The following is an 18,450-nucleotide window of genomic DNA, read 5'->3' on the forward strand; positions in this document are numbered from 1 at the left end:
GGCTCCAGCATGAATCTTACAGTATTGGAATTATAAGTGTTTGGATCATAGATTGAGGACTAGAAGAGGCTGGATGGCACAGGAGAAAGCATTTACTCTACCACAATAGCTCTTAACACTGTGTTTTGTTATGGGCACCTTTGGTAGTCTGGCATAGCCTATGGTCCCCTGCTCAAAATAGTATTCTAAAGTGCATAAAATAAAATATGTAGGACTACAAAGGAAATAAATTATATTAATATATAATTATCAAAAGAAAAATCAGCCAAGATTACCAACCCTAAATTTACAACCCTGTCTTAGATTCAGAAGGTCAAATCTTCTCTCTGATTCATACAATAAAGTAGCTGTTATTGTAAAATGAAAAAAACTGGTCTAAAGAGTCCACAAGGTCGCTAGCAACACATATACCCACACACATATTTGAATAATGATAAATTTTTGTTCCTTTAATCACAGTTCAGAGTATAAATTACTTCAATTTCAGTAATTTATTTCATACTTAAATTCAAAGAGCAAAATCAATTTAAAACTTTGAATTTTTTAAATAGATTTTAACAAACAAAATGCTAGTCTACCATATAAAGAAAAGACCTATACATAAATTTAAAAATTATTGGATAAGTAAAAGGAACAAGAGGGGCAACAGAGGAAGTTTTAAAGCATGTAGATATTCTTGGATGCTTATCTAGTTATAAATTCTATTTGCATACTGAAAAGTGTGCATATTGCTTAGAAGTCAGAATGTCTGGATTTCAAATTTTGGTTCTGCTGTTTACCATCTGTAAAATCAAGGGAAAGGAAGAGAATAAACATTCATATAGTGACTAATTATGGGCCAGATTTGGGTTTGTCCTCAATGTGTGAATTTTGGATTTACTCCACCCTGCTTAGTCTAGCAATCAGGAATGTATACACCCCTACTTAAGGATTAAGTATTGAGAAGGATGGCCTATGACAGACATGAGCTAGCAAATGACAAATAAGAAACAACTGACAGACCCCCTGGGCTGTCCTAAGTCAAGCTTAAGCTATCATTGGTACATGTGAGACACAGGAAGTGATGTTAAAAAAAAGTCTATATATTTGCATCACTTCCTTCTGCCCCTCTCTTTTTGGCAGCAGAGGTGTGGAGCTCAGAGACATTGGGTTCAACTAGCGGTGTGGCTCATGGCAGCTTCTTGGCATGGGGTCAGGTGAGGCATCTTCCCTGAGCTCTCTTGGAGTTTAGGCTGATTCCTTTTTTTCCTTTACCTTTCCTAAAATGCTATCCTCCTAGGAGGCCCCTTATCTCAGAGGAGGCCTTGTGGCTGGAAGTCAAGCTAGATTAAATCTTGGAGGAGGCCTTGTGGCTGAGGTCTCTGAACCTCCCTTGGCTCAGGCTAGGCCAGAGAAATCTTATACCCCTTTCCCTCTCTCTTCTTAATTCCTTCCCTCTATATTAATTAAACCACCATAAAATTCCCAAACTGACTTGAATATTTTTATTGGGATTTGAATTAATCCCTGGCGACCATAAGTATAATATATTAGTCAAAACCCCCTAAATTTACCACTTACAAACGGGTGAATTAAAGGCTTGCCCAGTTAGAACTCTGCTTTCATCTGAAGATTCCCAGTTTCTGGCAATCATATAAAATGTAGGTGGGGTTACAAAGCTTATATGAGCCCAATGGTCAGAACACACTTGGACCCAAGGGGACAGTATGTTTGGGCAGTAGGATAAGGACAAGCCTGTTGCGCCTGATTGTCTCCACCATCATACCATTTTGGAGGGGGGAAATAAAATAATATTTTAATATAATATAATATTATAATTAATATAATAATAAACCTTGAAAACAATAGGTTTCAAGGGAAAGAACCTGGGTCAGATGGTTTTGGTTCAAATCCCACCTCTATCCTTTATTGTATCTGTGGCAAATGATTTCATTTCCCTGAGTAATTGCTCTAATTATGATTCCCACCATCATCATCCACCACAGAATGGGAAGAGGTGGTTTTTTTAAGCTGTTTCAAAGTTGGACAGTTCTTTGATTGGAGTCCTTTATCTGTTATGAAACTGGCCTCCCAGCAGTGCCTTGCATGCATTAGGTTAGTAAATAGCTTAGTGAATCAATTCTTTCCTATCCTATAGCTTAGTAAACCAATCAATCTTTTATGATGCACTTACCAGACACAAGTACTAGGGAAATAAAAGAAAAATAAAAAACAAAAAAGGTCCTTGTCCTCAAGCATGAATTCTAATGGGGGAGACTACTTGAAGAGATCTAACAAAGTGAGTTCAAGCTAATTTAGGGAGGATGGCTTGTGGGGAGGAGATCAGAAAAGGCACCATGTAGAAGTGATGTTTGAGATGAGCCTTTAAGGAAATCAGAAATTCTGAAGAGGCAGAGGTGAGGAGAGAGTATGCTCCAGGAAAGAGGAACAACCAGTGCAAAGGCACAGAGATGGGAGCTCTCCCATCATGGAGCTGGCTAGGCTGGGTAGTGGACACACCAACAAAAAAGTTTGGTGTTTGTTGTAAAGTGATCTGCTCCAGGCTAGGGGGAATGTGAGGCAAGATCAAGCAGGGAGTGAAAGCTTATAAAGGTTAGTAAGTCAAGTTCCTGACCCAATAGGTGTTTCTTTTTAAATTTTGTTATATCCAGGGGCTCTTAAAATTGAGGAGGGGCAGAGGCTCAGAGTAGTCCGGTCGGAGAAGCAGCCGTGGTCTCATCATTAGATTATTGTTAAATGTGTTCTTTTGAAACCCCAAGTTTGCCCCTTGCCATTTAGGAACTTGCCTTGAGGGAAGCCCCCAATTGACCAGACTGATATCTCTGACCCTGCCTCTGGACTGAACTATAGAATTTGAGGTACTTAATGATCCCACTTTAGACAAGATTAGTAGGCAAACCAACCTCTGGCTGGAAACATATTTTTGTAGCTAGTAAAAAGTATCAACCTCTTTCTGTCAGTCAAGTCCTGGGCTCCTTGTATCCAATGGAGAGCTAATCAGCCATACTTTCCTGCCCTTTGTTCCTCCTGAAAGGTATATAAGACCTCTGGTTTTGTCACTCTTTGGAGAATCATCTTTGGTGGTGCATTCTCCCAGAGACACTGTTCCCAGAGCCCCAGAGCTTTAGCTCTGCGTGATTTTTAGCACTTGACTTGGTATGGAATCTGAATATTAAGATCTTGTCTCTTATTGTGATTAAAGATTTGGTTTTTATGATGATTTTAGTGGCTCTGTGTTTTTCCAAGTCAACACTACTAAGGACCAGAAGGCTGATGCCCAGGCACCAGGGAGATGACAAGTGTAAGCCAGGAGATGAGAAACAGAGAAAACACAGTTAGCTCCCCTGGCTATCTGCCCAAGCATCAAAGCTAATCCTAGGACAACAGCCCATTACAAGGACTAGATTCAACGTTGTTCCAGTTTGGGAAGAACTAGTAAAATTTGGGGTGAGCTGGTACAATCTTCCAGACCCCACGATGACTTCCACATTATAATGACACATCAGAATATCACTTAAAAGGAAGAGAGTTTTGTTCTAATGTGGGTCAAATGAGCTTTTGTGGTCTGGCTTGGAAACCTAACCACTCTCTACAACACTGTTTCTAGGAGAAAAATTCATGAATTCCAAACAACTAAATGTTTAAACCTGGTTGTAAATTAGGGATTGCCTGTGGTACCAACTCTCAAAAACGCCCCTGGGAAGCACGAGTATGTGCTACCACATAACCTCACACTCTTGGCTTCTTCTAAACTCCTTTCTTCCTTCCTTAGCCTATCTACTGCCATACAAGCAGTTTGCAACATGGAGCCTGAGAGCTACCATTTATTATTCATTATTTTTATTTAGCTTTAACATTCACAAAGTATTTTTTTATATATTATTCTATTTGATCCTCACAAATGATCCTGCAAGGGAGGTGCTATTATTTCCCCCCATTTTATAGATAAGGAATTTGAGTTGTCACACAGAGTCACACAGGCAGTGAGAGTACTTGAGAAAGATAGGGTCCTAAGAAAGGATTCAAACTCAGGTTTTTCTAGGCCAGAGTCCAGAGCCACCTAGCTTCTTCAAGGGATCTTCATCTACCACCATAACCTTCTCCCCAACCCTAGCCATGTTCAAACTCAGGCATTCTTTTTTTTTTTAATTTTTATTTAGTCAGTTTAGAACATTATTCCTTGGTTACAAGAATCATATTCTTTCCCTTCCCTCCCTCCACCCCTTCCCATAGCCAACAGGCAATTCCACTGGCAAATTCAGGCATTCTAAATACTTGATAAGCACCTTTTCATTTCTTTCTGATCAATTCCCCTAAAACACCAGGACACCCACCTTGGTACTTCTGGGCACAAATCTCATCCCCAGGGCAACCTAACATATTATCATTTTCTTCAAAAAACGTTTAAACTGACTCAGATAAAGAATTGTCATCTTTCCCTTTAAATACATTTTGTTATTTATTACTAATCACTAAGAATGGAATTTTAAATTTATTTAAATAATTAGGTCCCACTGAAATATTACTTAATGATCTTAAGTCTGAGAATCTTGTTACAGTGGTAAGACATAGAATAGCATATCCTTCTCAGATATTAGTTCTTTTCTATCCCCAGATCAAAAAGGAAATACAGCAAAATTAACCAATCGAAAAACAGACTGATTCTAAATGTTGATAATCCTAGACCTTTTTAACTGAGTGCCTTTCTCATATATATTTATTATATAAAAGATTACTATTAAATAACATATAAAATTAATATATAGTATACATAATTTAATAGAAAAGGAAACTGAGACCTAGAAAGCATAAACGGGCTCACTCATCATTATTGGGCTCCAAATAGAAGAACCAGGTGTTCAGTCCAAGGTACTTTATTTTATGAAAGAAACATCTTCCAGCTCATGAATCAATGAGATATTGTCCCCAAACCTATTTAATTCCCCCTTCCCTAAAATACGGGTTAAAAATACTTTTCCCATACATATCCAACATAATTTGCAGCAGCTATGTTTTTTTGTTTTGTTTTTCTTTGATTGTTGTTTTACCTTTTCCTGTTTCCCCAGCGCTTAGCACAGTGCCTGACATAGTAGGCTCTTAAATACATGCTATGTATTTAATGCGGTCACTGGCCAGAGATGATAAGATGCCTCACGTGAAAGGTCCATGTTTGATAGGTGTGAGAAGGGAGTGCATGCAAGGTGCATCCAAGAAAAAAGAGGGACGAGAATATAGTATTGTATTCAAGGAGTAAAGCGGTGCATTTCTTCAAAAATTCTCTTTACAACAAGAATTTGTCAGAGTTTAGACACCAGTTATTTATTAAAATATCCCCTCCCCTGATGGAAGGTGTAAGCTCCCTGAGGACAGGCATTGTGGAGTTTTTGTTTTAGGGTTCCCATCCTTAGCTCTTTGCATAGTGCCTGTCAAATAGTGGCACTCAATACGCATTTAATTGACCTGTGTCGTTGAAGAGCAATCAAAGGCTCTCGAAAAAGGTCTCCGATTTCTTGGGGCTGAAAAAGGAGAAGGCTGCGAAGTTCTCTGGGAGAAAACTTGAGCTCCGGTTCCCAAGGACCCTACAAAAAAAAAAAAAAAGCTATTACAGCACCATCGCCCGGCTTCAATCTGGAAGCAAGGTGGACTGGGGTGATGAGCGAAATGAAGCCCTGGGGGGAAGGGGGTCCTTCCAAAGCCCCGCGTGTTCCGCAGGTGCACGCGTAGCTCCGGTCAGCAGGTCAGCACCCATCCCTCCTCCTCCCCAGGCCGGCTCTCGATCCCGCCCTTGACCTTCACCACCACGATTAGCGAAGTAAGCCAGCAGTGCCTGGCCCCGCCACGAGCATGCTCAGTGGAGCCCTGACCTACTTCTGCCTCTCCCGGCGAGGGGGACCAAGGCTGCCTCGGGCCACTTGTATTTGTGCCAGAGCCCACTGAGGGAGTGGGGAAAGAAATCCGCCGTGGAAGGGGCACTGCTGCCGCAGAAGCTTCCTGGGTGTCAGCAAACCCTGACCCAGCGACGGAACATGCCCAGTGCGTCCCGGAGGCGCCTCCGAGGAGGCGCTAGGGGGAGAGCCCGCTTCTCCGGGTCTTAGCAGCGGCTGAAGGGAAAGGAGAAGCGATGCTACCCTTAATAGGAGAGGGGGAGGAGAAGAGGAGGGCGCAGGGGTTGGGCAAGGAGGAATGGGGCGGAGCTTGGGATACAGCCCTTGCAGACTAACACCACCTGGTTTACTCTTAAGTCTTGGCAAAGGCACCCTATGGGTGCTGTGTTACTCTGGAGGGATGGTGCGCTTGCACATATTACATACAAACGCGAGTTCTCCGGAAGAATTTAGGAATATTTTCCTTTAGAAGTGGTAGCAAATAAATCTAGAAATGCTTTTAAAGGTAAACGTTGCATTTCCTAAGCTGTGAGGTGGTCCAGTGGATGTAGAATTGGAGTTGGAGATGGCCTCAGATACTTATTTTAGCCTTATGATCCTGGAAAAGGCACTTAGCCAGTTTCATCATCTGTAAAATGGGGGTAAGAATAGCACGTACCTTTCAGATTTGTTGTGAGGATAAATGGAAGAATATTAAAAGTCCCATAAAAATGCTAGCTATTTTCTGAGAAGCAGGAGGCGCTTTTTGAGAACTATCCCGTTTCATTATCCTTAAACGGGGCTCAAATGCTTTGTTCGTCGAAGGAAAAAAAAATCGGACCTTTTAAAACGCTGTGTCCTCCCAGTATCTTGGACTCCTCTGCACCTCAGCACTTCTTTTTCCTTTTTAGAGTTCTCATTTACCCTAGCTATCAAAGATACTGTTCCTTCAACCTGCAATCTGGAGTCCCTCAAAAACTTCTGAGTCTGAGGACAAATTCCATTTGCTTGCTAGCCATGGGTCCCTTGGGCCTCCTCCCTGGGAAAGCCTCAGTTTCCTCATCTGGAAAATGTCATGAATAACTCCAAAACCACCTACCCCACAAGAATGTTGTTGAGATGGGCTGGACAAGAGCTGAGATTTGGATCTGGCAGGGACCTTGGAGACCATCTGGTTCAATCCCTATATTGTATTATTGTGGAAAGAGTGTCAGGGAGATGGTGAATGGCTTACCCACAAGCTAACAAAAATAGGATTGATACTCGAACCCAAGCGCTCTGATTTCATTTCATATCCAACATCCTTTCCACTGGACTATGCTGATCTAATCCAGATCACACAAGGGAACATGTGCTAAAATTGGAATATGGAATTCAGGTCCTAGATGTTGCACTTGAAGACACAGAACAAAAACACAACTGTTATTCCTCATGTCAATCAAGACAATAAGCTAGATACAAACTATGCATTTAAAGAAGAAATTGGAGGGCAGCCAGTTGGATCAGTAGATTGAGTCGAGCTCAGAGAGAGGAGGTCTTGGGTTCCGATCCAACCTCAGACACTTCCTAGCTTTGTGACCTTGGGCAAGTCACTTAACTCCCTTAGAGCCCTTATGGCTCTTCTGCCTTGGAACCAATACACAGTAGAGAAGTAAGGGTGGTGGTCTTTTTTCTTTTTCTTTTTTTAAGAGAAAATTGGAGCTCTCCTTTCTAGAACCTTCCAACCTGTTTGGGAACAACTTGTGGCTGCACTTCTCCCATCCCATGACAACAACCCTATCCTCCCAGCTCCCTTCCTTCCTACTCCTCTCCTTCTCCCTTCACCCCTCCCCCTTGTCAGGTTTCTTCTCTTGGGAACTGAGTGGTTCCTTCTCTCCTTTCGGCCCCACCCCCGGCTACTCTTCCTCTGGCTGCTGCTAAAACCAGGAAGAGTGGAGTTGCCTCCCTGCCACTCCACAGTGGCTCTGGCAAGCCAGACTGGGCATGCTCAGCAGCCGGGCAGGTTTTTTTTGGCCGCCAGTGGGTAGGCAGCTCTTGCTCTCCCGCAGCCTGCAGCATGCAGCCGGTGCATCCCTGAGGAGGAGGCGGCGGTGGCGGTGGCGGCGGCGCACCGAGAAGGCGATCTGGGCACCGGCCGCTCGCAGTAAGCACTGCCCTGGGGCTCGGGCGCGCAGGCGAGGGAGCCAGTCAGGGATGGAGGCGCTTAGCCCGGTCTTGCGGGGCTGGTGATGGCGCGTGGCACACGCTGGCTATCTGAGTAGCAGCGTTCAGGTTAGCGAGAGCACCAGCCGAAGGGAGGAATAAGGGGTGTGGAGCGAGAACCCGCGGCGACGGCGAGCGCACAGGGTGCAGGGACCCCTAGGTGCTGGGGCGGCAAGCTGTCAGGGTAGCTAGCGGGTGAGAGCCGGGGGCTGCGCCCGGCGTTTTGCACTGGCTAACTTTGGGCTGATTAGCCCAGAGGATAGGGAGGCTGCGCGCTAGGGCGAATGCCGGGTATGGTGGCGAGCGAGCGAGCGAGCTTCTCCGAGGGGCGCAGGATGCCGCAGAAGCCAACCGAGGGTGGCTGGGGAGAGCGCAGCAGCCGGCAGCTCACAGGGGACCCGGCACCCTGGAGCGGTCGGGCAATGGTACTAGAATGTAGGGACTACCAGCCAGCGTCGGTCGGGCAGTTGGATGGATTATGATTAACCTTCAGAGAGGAGGGGAATCTGTTCACCTCTGCGCGCTTGAGGTTCTTCTAGGACAACGTTCTGAAGTGGTCAGAAGAGGGCGGTGGGAATCTGAATTTCTTGATTCCTGGGAGGTGTTGGTTGGGCACTAGTGCCTCAGTTTCCCACTCCCGAACCGAGATGTAAAATGCCGTGGGGGTTGTTGTCTCTCTGGGAAGCTCTAGGGGCCGGCGAGGCGCAAGTGTGTGGGTGGGGGGAGATGTCTTTAGCTCTGTGACGCCGCTGAAGTCCTCGGAGCTGAGCTGAGCTGTCAGTAAGAAGTGCGGCATGACATTACTAAGGCTGGGCTCAAGTTTCTACTAGAGAATGAAGCTTGGGCAAGTTGGCATCGAATTGTTTCATCGGATAAAATGTGGAAATGTTCCTTATCTGTTTTTTTAAAAATAGACCTTCTCTAATTTAAACACACAGAAAGCTAGTAGCTGAGCCACATTTTTTTAAAAGCTCTTTGTCTCCCCAAAAAAGACTATATTGAGTTTACAGTTTTTGGAAACAAGTCAGAAAAAAAAAAAACCAACCCAAAGATTTTTCGTTGCCATTATCTGCCCACACTGCAGAATCTAAACTACTATTAAAGCTAAGTTGTCAATGTATTTAAAGGTGCCTGCAGTGGAGAAGTTATAGTTGTTATGACAGACTGTACTTTGAGGTTTTCTTTTACCTTAGGTTTAAATTCAGAACTTGAAAATCTAGCTCCTGTGTAATGTTTAATGCTTAATGTAATGGCAGAAACAGCTTGGGTGGGTGGAAACCAAAGAAATTTGGAGTCCAAAGCCTGCCTTTTTCCTTTACTTCAAGGTGTGATCTGGGCCAGGCACTTAACCTCTGGACTCCTTAGTTTCCTAATTTTCCAAATAAAGGTCATTATAGCCCTCATTTCACTCACCTCTCTGGGCTGTTTTCAGAAAAATACTGTTAGCCTTAAAGCCCCTGATAGGTAAATGTTCCTTATTGTATAGAGATAGGGACTGGATCTGGAATTTCATTCGTTTCATAAATTCTCTCTATCTAGGTAGAAGCACTTTGAGCCCTAAGGGCTGAAATGACTTGCCCAGGGTCTCACACCCGAATGTGTCCGAGGTAGCATTTCAACTCCGGTCTTCCTGAACACATTCATTATGCCAATTTACCACTCACTTTATTTATTATATTACTTATGATCTTTCTCCACCTTAGTTTCTCTGTGAAACTCAAGGGCATTGTCAGGCAAAGTGGTTCAAGATGACAAGCAGATGCTTTATCTTAAACAGAAGGTACATACAATAGTCCATAATCATCTTACCCTCTTCCTTGTTACACATGCACTCATTGACCTGCTGGGAGATTTTTCTCCTCTACTGGCCCCACTCCAAATTAGAATAAATACTAGGGTAAAAAAAATACTTCAGGTCATTTAAAACCACTGGAATTATAGGCTAAGACTTCAGATAAGCAAGATAAGCAAACCTCTGCCCCAGTAGGAACTAATTAGGTAATCTTTCTATGATTTTCTAATCCCTAAAATCAAGTTTCTCCAAGCCTCAATAGGACCTTCAACCACCATTTCTTCGTGCCAGCTGGATTAAGGGGACAGGTGCCCTCAAAGGGGCTTGCCACTTTTGTAGCTGTGCTCAGGAGACGTCAAGGTTCTTGATTTCTCTGCCCTTTATAAACCATTGCTTTTGAGCACGCTTTACAGGGTCCCACATTTTGAGGGGTCTCATCATCCCTTTTGCTATATGGCCACATGTTTTCCACACAGACCATGTTTAAGAAAAACTTCCAGGAACTGAGGAACTAATAACTTTGTTTCAGATGTCTTTGGAGATTTATCAGGAACAGCTTGGTGATTGCAAAAAGCTTATCATATTTTATGAAACTGAGAAATATCTTCTGTGCCATTAACAGACCAACACAAAGGCCTAACTATTCTTTTCCAAGTAGATTTTGGTAACAGTTCTTCTAGAAACCCCGTTTCAATAGCATCTAGTTGCTAAGAGAATAAATGGACCTTGTCATAAAGTGATATTTCCCTTGGTTGCTCAAGATCTATATATTTAGTATTCTTTAAGGAGTGTAATTTTTGAAATTCAAAGATTATGCAAATAGTACCCATTTCCAACTCACTTAGTTCTCTCTAGTTGAGAAGGGTCAGTAAATGGGGACTGTTCCCTGCCTGCCTACACAGTTTTCAGAAGGTAATAAGTAATCCTTTTAACTGAGAATAGCCCAAGGGAAAATTCAAAATATTTTAAGAGTTCTGATAACACCCTCCAGGAGTTATCAGAAATTCTCTCTGGCACTGATGGTTATTAGGTTTTGCTACCTTAATAGGTTCCCAAATTAAAAATTAGGGAAATTGAGTTAATTGTGAATTTTAAAAAATCTTCATAGTTTAAAATTGTCAAAAATAGTTAATAAACTGCCCCAATCCCCAAGGACACTCCCAAAATATTGCCCATTGAGGTTGTGTTGTCTTGGCAACTGCCACTGCCTGAAAGATTCAATGGGGCTCTCTTTAGACCTTGTTCTTTAGACCCAGAGCCTTGTCCCCAAGTTCCTTCAGTGGCCTCCTTAGCATTTAGTAACAATATACTCAGTCAACCATTTAGAGTTCAAGAAGTTACTTTCCAACACTATGAAGAATCTAAGGGTACAAAGTACATTAGGATTGGAAAGAATGTACCATATTTACAGAGATCAGCATTTTAAAAAGATCCTTTTAGAAACATGTTCTTCTTTTAGGACTCTTCCTATTTGGTTTCTAGAAATCTGGCTTTATTCCACTTGAGAAGGCTGAAAAGTCTCATGTCACTTTTTAGCTCTCTGTCTCTCTTTCTCTCTGTCTCTGTTTCTCTATGTCTGTCTGTCTCTGTCTCTGTCTCTCTGTCTCTGTCTCTCTGTCTCTCTCTTTCTCTCTGTCTCTGTTTCTCTATGTCTGTCTGTCTCTGTCTCTGTCTCTGTCTCTCTCTCCCTCTCTCTCTCTGTCTCTCTCTCTGTGTCTCTGTCTGTCTCTGTCTCTGTCTCTCTCTCCCTCTCTGTCTCTCTCTCTCTCCCTCTCTCTCTATCTCTCTCTCTCTCTTATAGTTTTTTGCTACCTTCTAACCCTTGACATTTCTTACTTCTCAGGTACTTCCCAGGTCCACCTCCATTCTTCAAAGTTAAATTTAACTTGTTGTTGGTTAAGTTAGTGTCTCAAAGACTTAATTCCTCCTATTCAACTTAGCACCTGGACTAGAGGACCTCTGAGATCCCTTTCAATTCTTACTCTATGATTCAGATAGATTATCCACTTCATTTTTTCCCAGCCTCTAGTTCCTTGCATTTTCCCCTCTGCGGGTACCATTCTCTCCATCCACATCTCCTTCTACAAATCCTTCTAGGCCCTGTCATTGCCCAGGTCAGTGTCCTTAGTCCACACTTCACTCTCTCTCTTTGGATTTCAGGTTGTTCTTCATCTGTGAAATGTAGAGATTGGGCTTGATGATCCTGGAGGATCCTTCCAGCTCCAATTTGCATGAATGAATACATTCTCTCCTCATAACCTTTGTCCATTCAGATGACTTCCAAATGTATATCTTAAGCTGTTACTCTGCCCCAGATTCCTTATCCACATTTCCACCTGTTTGTTTTGACATATCCCATCCATACATCACACTCATTCTGTCCAAAACTGATTTCATCCTATCTTCCTCTTATTAAAAATAAAATAAGATAAAATGAGTACAAAAACCCTCCATCTCCTGATTTTCTGCTTTTGATTTAGTTGCATGGTACTTGTATTCCCCTAAGATTTAAAATGTCAGCATCCATTTAAATTCCTTTCCATTTTGGGTGGGTTACCTGCCACAGCACCCAGATCAGGTCCCTACTTCCTGTCAGTTACCCCTTACCAACATCTTTCCCATCTATCCCATTCCGTCTCTTCCATCTTTACCACTACCACCTTAGAACAGTCTTCTTTATTTCTTACTAGATCATTTGCAGTAGCTTCTTAGCTCAACTCCTGAAGTCTTTTTTCTCCCTTTCAATCCATCCTACATAGTAATTAATAACCAATTAGTCTTCCCAAAGCATAGCCCTGACCACAGACATCACTCACAAACCTTCAATGGCTCCCCATCACCAACAGAATACAATTCATACTTAGTAGATGTGGGGGGCATTCAGGACTCTCCAAAATATAACCTTACCTTGCTTATCTTTGCAATCTCACCTCACACTAACAAATTCATGGGTCCTGTGCCCCAGCCAAACTGGATTTACCTGCTCCCCAAACACTTCCTGCCTTTCTCCAGCTCCATATCCTTGTTCTTGTTCAAAGTTTAAAGTTACATCTCTCCTTCTCCTGTTCCAGAACACTGACCCCTTAATGATACCTCCTCCAAGAAGCCTTCCTTGCTCAACCAAGTGGGACTTTTTTCTTCCTCTACTAAAATTGCTTCTCATTTCATTTTCCTTTCCTATTCTGTGTGTATAGATGTATAACTCTGTTAGGGCTGGAATTGTTTATTATCTATTCTGTCCCCATCTTCCCACCCTGCCCTCTGTCTCCCCACACACACATTTTGGGTAGCATCCAGTATTTGTGGAGCCAATCAACAAGCATTTCTTAAGCATCTTCTAGGAACCAAACATTGAGAATATAAATGCAAAAAGAGTCCTTGCCCTCAAGGAGTGTACAGTCTACTCAGGAAAATACTGTGGAAGAAGCATGGAGAGAGAGAGGACTTGCAAGCCAGATCATGCAAGAAACAAGGCTGGGGACCTGTCTGGCAATCAAGATGAAGATTCTAAAGGGAATGTCCCCAGGAGGAGGAGGCAGTTGAAGCTGACCAGGGAGAGGATCTGATTCTCTCTCTCTGGGGGTGACTGACAAAGAAAGGAGATTTTGGCTCTCTGGGCTTTTTGGCTGAAGGGGGAAGAAGCTGAACTGATCCTTGTAGCTTCTGTCTGAAGGACCCTGGGGGGGGGGCTTCTGGAATTAGGCTGAGAGACCTTGGTGGTTTTATGAATTGAAAGAAGAAAAGAAGACTTAATAGTTATCCTCCATCTCTGTCTTAGAGTCACAGCTGTGACTGGACTGATTGCCCAAATTCCTCCTATCCCTCGTTATAGATTAGGGAAACCCTCATCCCTCTTACCTCAGTTTCCCATCCTGTTGTTTCTCAATAAACCCCTTACCTGAGAAAGAAAAAAAAAGTATCTTTATAGTCCACTCAGGGGGGGGCGGGGAGGGAGGAAGCCAAAGGCTTCCAGAAGTGGGTTGTTAAGGGAGGGACGGAGGGAGGAAGAGGTTAGGAGAAAAATATTGATCGATTAGCCATCAAATAGTGATCAGTAGGCAAACCCCAGTGCATTCCCCTATAACAGCATCTCTCAGTGTCTCTCAAAGTACTTCTATCCCCATTGTAACTAAGCAGCCCTCTAGTCCCAAGCCAGAGTATATATACCAGTTACAGCAACAAGAAATAGTTTAACACAGATTATCTATTTTATTACAATACATGTTCACTGACAAGTAAATACAAGATATACACAAACTCATTTCAGAAGGGGGGAAGCGGACACTAACAATTATAATGAACATGTCATTTATGCTATTATTTTAAAACATCTAAATATTAGCTAAATATTTAAATAAAATATTTAAAAAATAAATATAATGTAATAAAGGGAATCCAGAAAATCTACACTATAGTGAGTGGCACTTGAGTACACAGAACTCTGAAGGGAGTTCTAAGAGGTGGAAAGGAGGAGGGAGGATGTTGCTACCATGAGGGACAGAACCTTCGATGATGTACAGAGAACAGCAAGCAGTCCAGTTGGGCTGGATCAGAGAGGTTGTGAGTAGTGATGTAAAACTTACCTGGATCTTATTGCTAAATGGAGGCATAGGGAGCTACTGAACCTTCCTGACAAGATGAGTGACCTGCCAGACATGTACTTTTGAGAATATCCATTTGGCAGTGGTGAGGAGAAGGAAGACAGGGACACCCCAAGGGGAATTCCTGTTCGTGGTACTGTTCAGAGGACCAGAAGGAGAGAGGGATGGGAACCTTCAGGAGAGATGTCAAGGAGGTAGATTTGGCAAATGATTGAATATAGGGGATGAGGGGTGAGAGGGAAGTGCTGGAGATGAGTTCTCCATTGCAAATCTGGGTGAATGGATGAATATTGGTGCCTTCCCTTAGAAATAGCACAGTTGGGGGTGTAGGGATGATTTCTGTGGTTTGAGATGCCTTTGAGACATCCAGGTGGAAATGTCCAGTGGGAAGTCTTTGATTTAGAAATGGAAGGGGAAAAGGAATACACAGATCTGTTTTACATGCTGTGGTGCTCTCTCCAAAGGCAGGTCACCAGAGATACCAGGGTAATACACTGGACCCTAAGACCTTGGACAAAATAACAAAGTATTCAAAATTTGTGTCTGGCATTCTCCTTCCACAGTTATCCGCACCCCCCACTCCTTTGTACCTTCTACTTCCTGGAGCTTCCTCTTTAAGGCATAAGTCAAAGTTTTACTAATGGTATTTGTTCCTTTAAAGGAGCTTGGGTTTAAATTGTGAAATAAAGTTATTAAATCATGATCATAGGTATCGATCGCTCTATTTCCCAGCAGACTCGAAGACTCATATCTCCAGATACCCTTTTTGGTTATGAATTGTTTTTCAGAACTGTATCCAGTGTGAGTCAGAAACTCTTAAGCCTTAAATGTCATTTGCAAACATATATGAAGACATTTTATTAGAACCTTCTCATTTAGAACTTGTAATAATTAGGACTGGAGCACTTTATAGGAAAAAAATAATGTTTGTTAAATTTACTGACTAGTTCAAAAAATATAGCTATCAAAGTATACATGAGTTTTTTTTATGCTATTGGGGGAAAAGAGAACATCTATCTGTTGGTTGTTGGACTCTTCTGGTGACTTCATCTGGTAGAGATACTGAAGTGATTTGCCATTTCCTTTTCCAGCTCATTTTACAGATGAGAAAACTAAGGACAACAAGGTTAAGTCTCTTGCCCAGGGTCATACAGCTAGTAAATATCTGAGGCTACATTTGAACTCAGGCCCAGTACTCTACTCTCTGCACCACCTAGCTGCCCAAAAGAAGAGGGACATGGACTCTAAGACCTTCCTCAACACATTCTTTGGGTCTCAGGCTCCTTCCCTGGAGGTTCATTCTTGCTCTACTTACCTGAGAGGATTTTTTTGTGAGGAAAGTACTGAGGACCTGAGCCTCCTTCACCTTGGCTCCTACTTTGATAGACTAATTCAAGGCATTCTTTAAGCTGACTTCTCTAGGTATTTGTTCCCTGGAGGTGAAATACTCATGGAAATGACCTCTTTCCAACAAATGTCATCTCCTCTTCCTGCCACCCTGGATCTGAGCATGGGAGTTTCTTTGCCTTTCCTTCACCTCCCAAGAACATTTTTACAGTTGAGATTTACGATTTAAATGTATAAATATAGAGAGATTTTAGAGCTCTCTCTTTGGAGGTGATTAAAGTGCAATCTTGGAAATCTGAATTATGAACTATTTTCAAATAATTCCGCTAGATTGTGCCTCTTTTCCCTGTGGTTTGTAGGGTTTGTAGGACTAGAAATGAGGTCCCAGACTCAGTAAAAGATTTGCCCTACTTGGGGGTAAGCAGCTGATCATGTCTCTTTCACCTAGCTCTAGTAGTCCTCAGGCTAAGTTCTGCTTCCTCCCCTTTTTTTTAAGTCTTAAAATATTTCTATATTTAATTAATTTATTTAGAATATTTTTCCATGGTTACATGAATCATTGTCATTCCCTCCCCTCCTCCTATCCCCCTCCTATAGCCAACATGCATTCTACTGGGTTTTACATGTGTCATTGATCAAGATCTATTTCCATATTATTAATATTTGCACCAGGGTGATCGTTTAGAGCCAAAAGCCCTTTTTAGACGTTCCTGCCCATACAGTACAGATAAATCTCTCCCGTGTCCAACTGCTATAACACTGCTAGTATTGCCTTCCTTTTTTTGTATTTAATATAATTTTAATTAATATAATAAAATATAAAATTTGTATTTTAGTTCTTTATTCCAGATTTTACCAAACCAAACTAAACAGATATTTCCATATACAGAGAAAAAGATGATACAGAGACAAACCACAAAGTCCAGGAGGCAGAAGATTAAAATGTCATGTATACAGAATAGCAAGTAGCCCCGTCAGCTGGGAAGACATGGAGAGAGAATATTGTAGAATCGATGTAGAAAGAGGTTTGTGGAGACAGGTTATGAAGGTTTCAATGCCAAACATAAGAGAGTTATTTTCCTAGAGGCAGTAGGGAGAGACCAGAGTTTCTTGAGCAAGGGAGGGTCATACTTGGATTTGCGATTTAGGAAAATCTGCTTTGACAGTTATGTGCAGAATGGATTGGAAAAGGAGACAGAGAGATCAATGAGGAGGTTTTTGCTGTAGTCTTAGTAAAAAGCAATGAGGACCTGACTGTGGTGTGAATTGACATTTGTGAGAGATGCTCTGAAAGTAAGGTTGATGAGACGCAGCATCTAATCAAATAAGGAGGGTGATGGAGAAAGAGGAGTTAAGACGATTCCCAAGTTATGGACCTGGGTAACTGGAAGGATTGTTCTGCCCTATTCATAAAAAAGGAAATGAGGAAGATGATTATAAAATTAAGAAGATGGCTAAGTATGGGACAGACATGGAGGTTGAGTTTTTTACATGTTGAGTTTGTGTTATGATTAAAATTATTTCAAGAGACCAATTTTGGGATGAGAATGTCAACTTATTGATTAGGCCAGCATCATAACCAATAAATTGGCATAGTTCATTGGGCCTGTCACCGACCAAGGATGCCTAATGACCCAGAGCAGGTAACTATACATATTTTGAGGAGCTCATTATTCATCTCCTTCCTTGAATCCTAAGACACCTCTAACTGTTAAATAGCTAATTGGGAGGTAGTCCATCAGATTCGCAGCCCTTCCCCATCCCTATGTCATGGGAAAAGAACCCTGGTCTCCTTCATTTATTAGCCAAATTCTGCTGAAAGGAAAATATTCTTTGGGATTGTAAGGACAAAGAAAGTACAAAAAGCCACAGAATAGATAGAATCTTTGACCCAGAACCCAGGCACAGAAATACACAGTAAGTCTCTCCGATATATAGGAATTGATTGGGACCTTCCTTATCCAGGGCTCTGATGCAGGAATTAAGACAGTATATATATATATATATATATATATATAATACCCACACATAGACCTACAAGCTGAGACGTTTAGGAGGCATTTAGTGATGGGGAACTGGAGGATCAGGAGAGAGGGATGCTAGGTTTCTTTGTATTTATTAAGTGTGTGAAAAACAAATTAAATACAAAGCTTAGACAAGATACCATTCCTTCACTCAAGTTGCTGACTAGTTAGTAGGGTAATAATCAGTCAGTCAATCAAAAAATATTTATGAAGTACCTACTATGCACCAGGGACTGTGCTAAGTCTTGGCAATACAAAAAGACGCAAAAAACAGTTTCTGCTCTTAAGGAATTTACAATCTAATGGAGGAGGCAACAAACAAGGAAAAGATAGGAAATATAGAAAATCATTCTAGAAGAGAAGGCACTAGAATCAGGAGAGGTTGGAAAAGGCATCCTCTAGAAGATGAAATATTAGTTGGGACTTGAAGCCAAGAGGTAGAGACAAGGAGAAAAATGTCAGGAGTATCTTGGTGTAGAGGAATATAGAAAAATATAGAAAAGGTTAGCATCACTGTTTCAGAGACAGAGAATGAGGTATAAGAATCTAGAACAGTAGGGAAGAACTAGTTACCAAGTCCACTGAATGCTAAACAGAGTATTTTATATTTGATCCTGGAG

General features: G+C 42.0%; 1 protein-coding gene and 1 long non-coding RNA gene across 5 annotated transcripts in view; one reads left to right on the forward strand and one right to left on the reverse strand.

Annotated features, from left to right (window-relative positions):
* Positions 1–4,835: 4,835 nt before the first annotated feature.
* Positions 4,836–6,096, reverse strand: LOC103095370 (uncharacterized). Its single transcript, XR_474043.2, has 2 exons — positions 5,869–6,096; positions 4,836–5,579 (listed from the first exon to the last, which is right to left on the reverse strand). It is a non-coding gene; the product is annotated as an uncharacterized LOC103095370 (long non-coding RNA).
* Positions 6,097–7,800: 1,704 nt separating this feature from the next.
* LOC103094639 (probable E3 ubiquitin-protein ligase TRIML1) overlaps positions 7,801–18,450 on the forward strand; it is a 44,974-nt gene continuing 34,324 nt past the window's right edge. For 2 of the 4 annotated variants that reach the window (XM_056802900.1, XM_056802901.1), the window contains exon 1: positions 7,801–8,007. The gene's annotated coding sequence lies outside the window, so the exon portion shown is untranslated. The remainder of the gene's footprint in view (positions 8,008–18,450) is intronic. The other 2 variants (XM_056802902.1, XM_056802899.1) reach the window with 2 other exon arrangements.

Source organism: Monodelphis domestica, chromosome 6 (genome assembly GCF_027887165.1).
Source record: "Monodelphis domestica isolate mMonDom1 chromosome 6, mMonDom1.pri, whole genome shotgun sequence".
Taxonomy (NCBI): Eukaryota; Metazoa; Chordata; class Mammalia; order Didelphimorphia; family Didelphidae; genus Monodelphis; species Monodelphis domestica.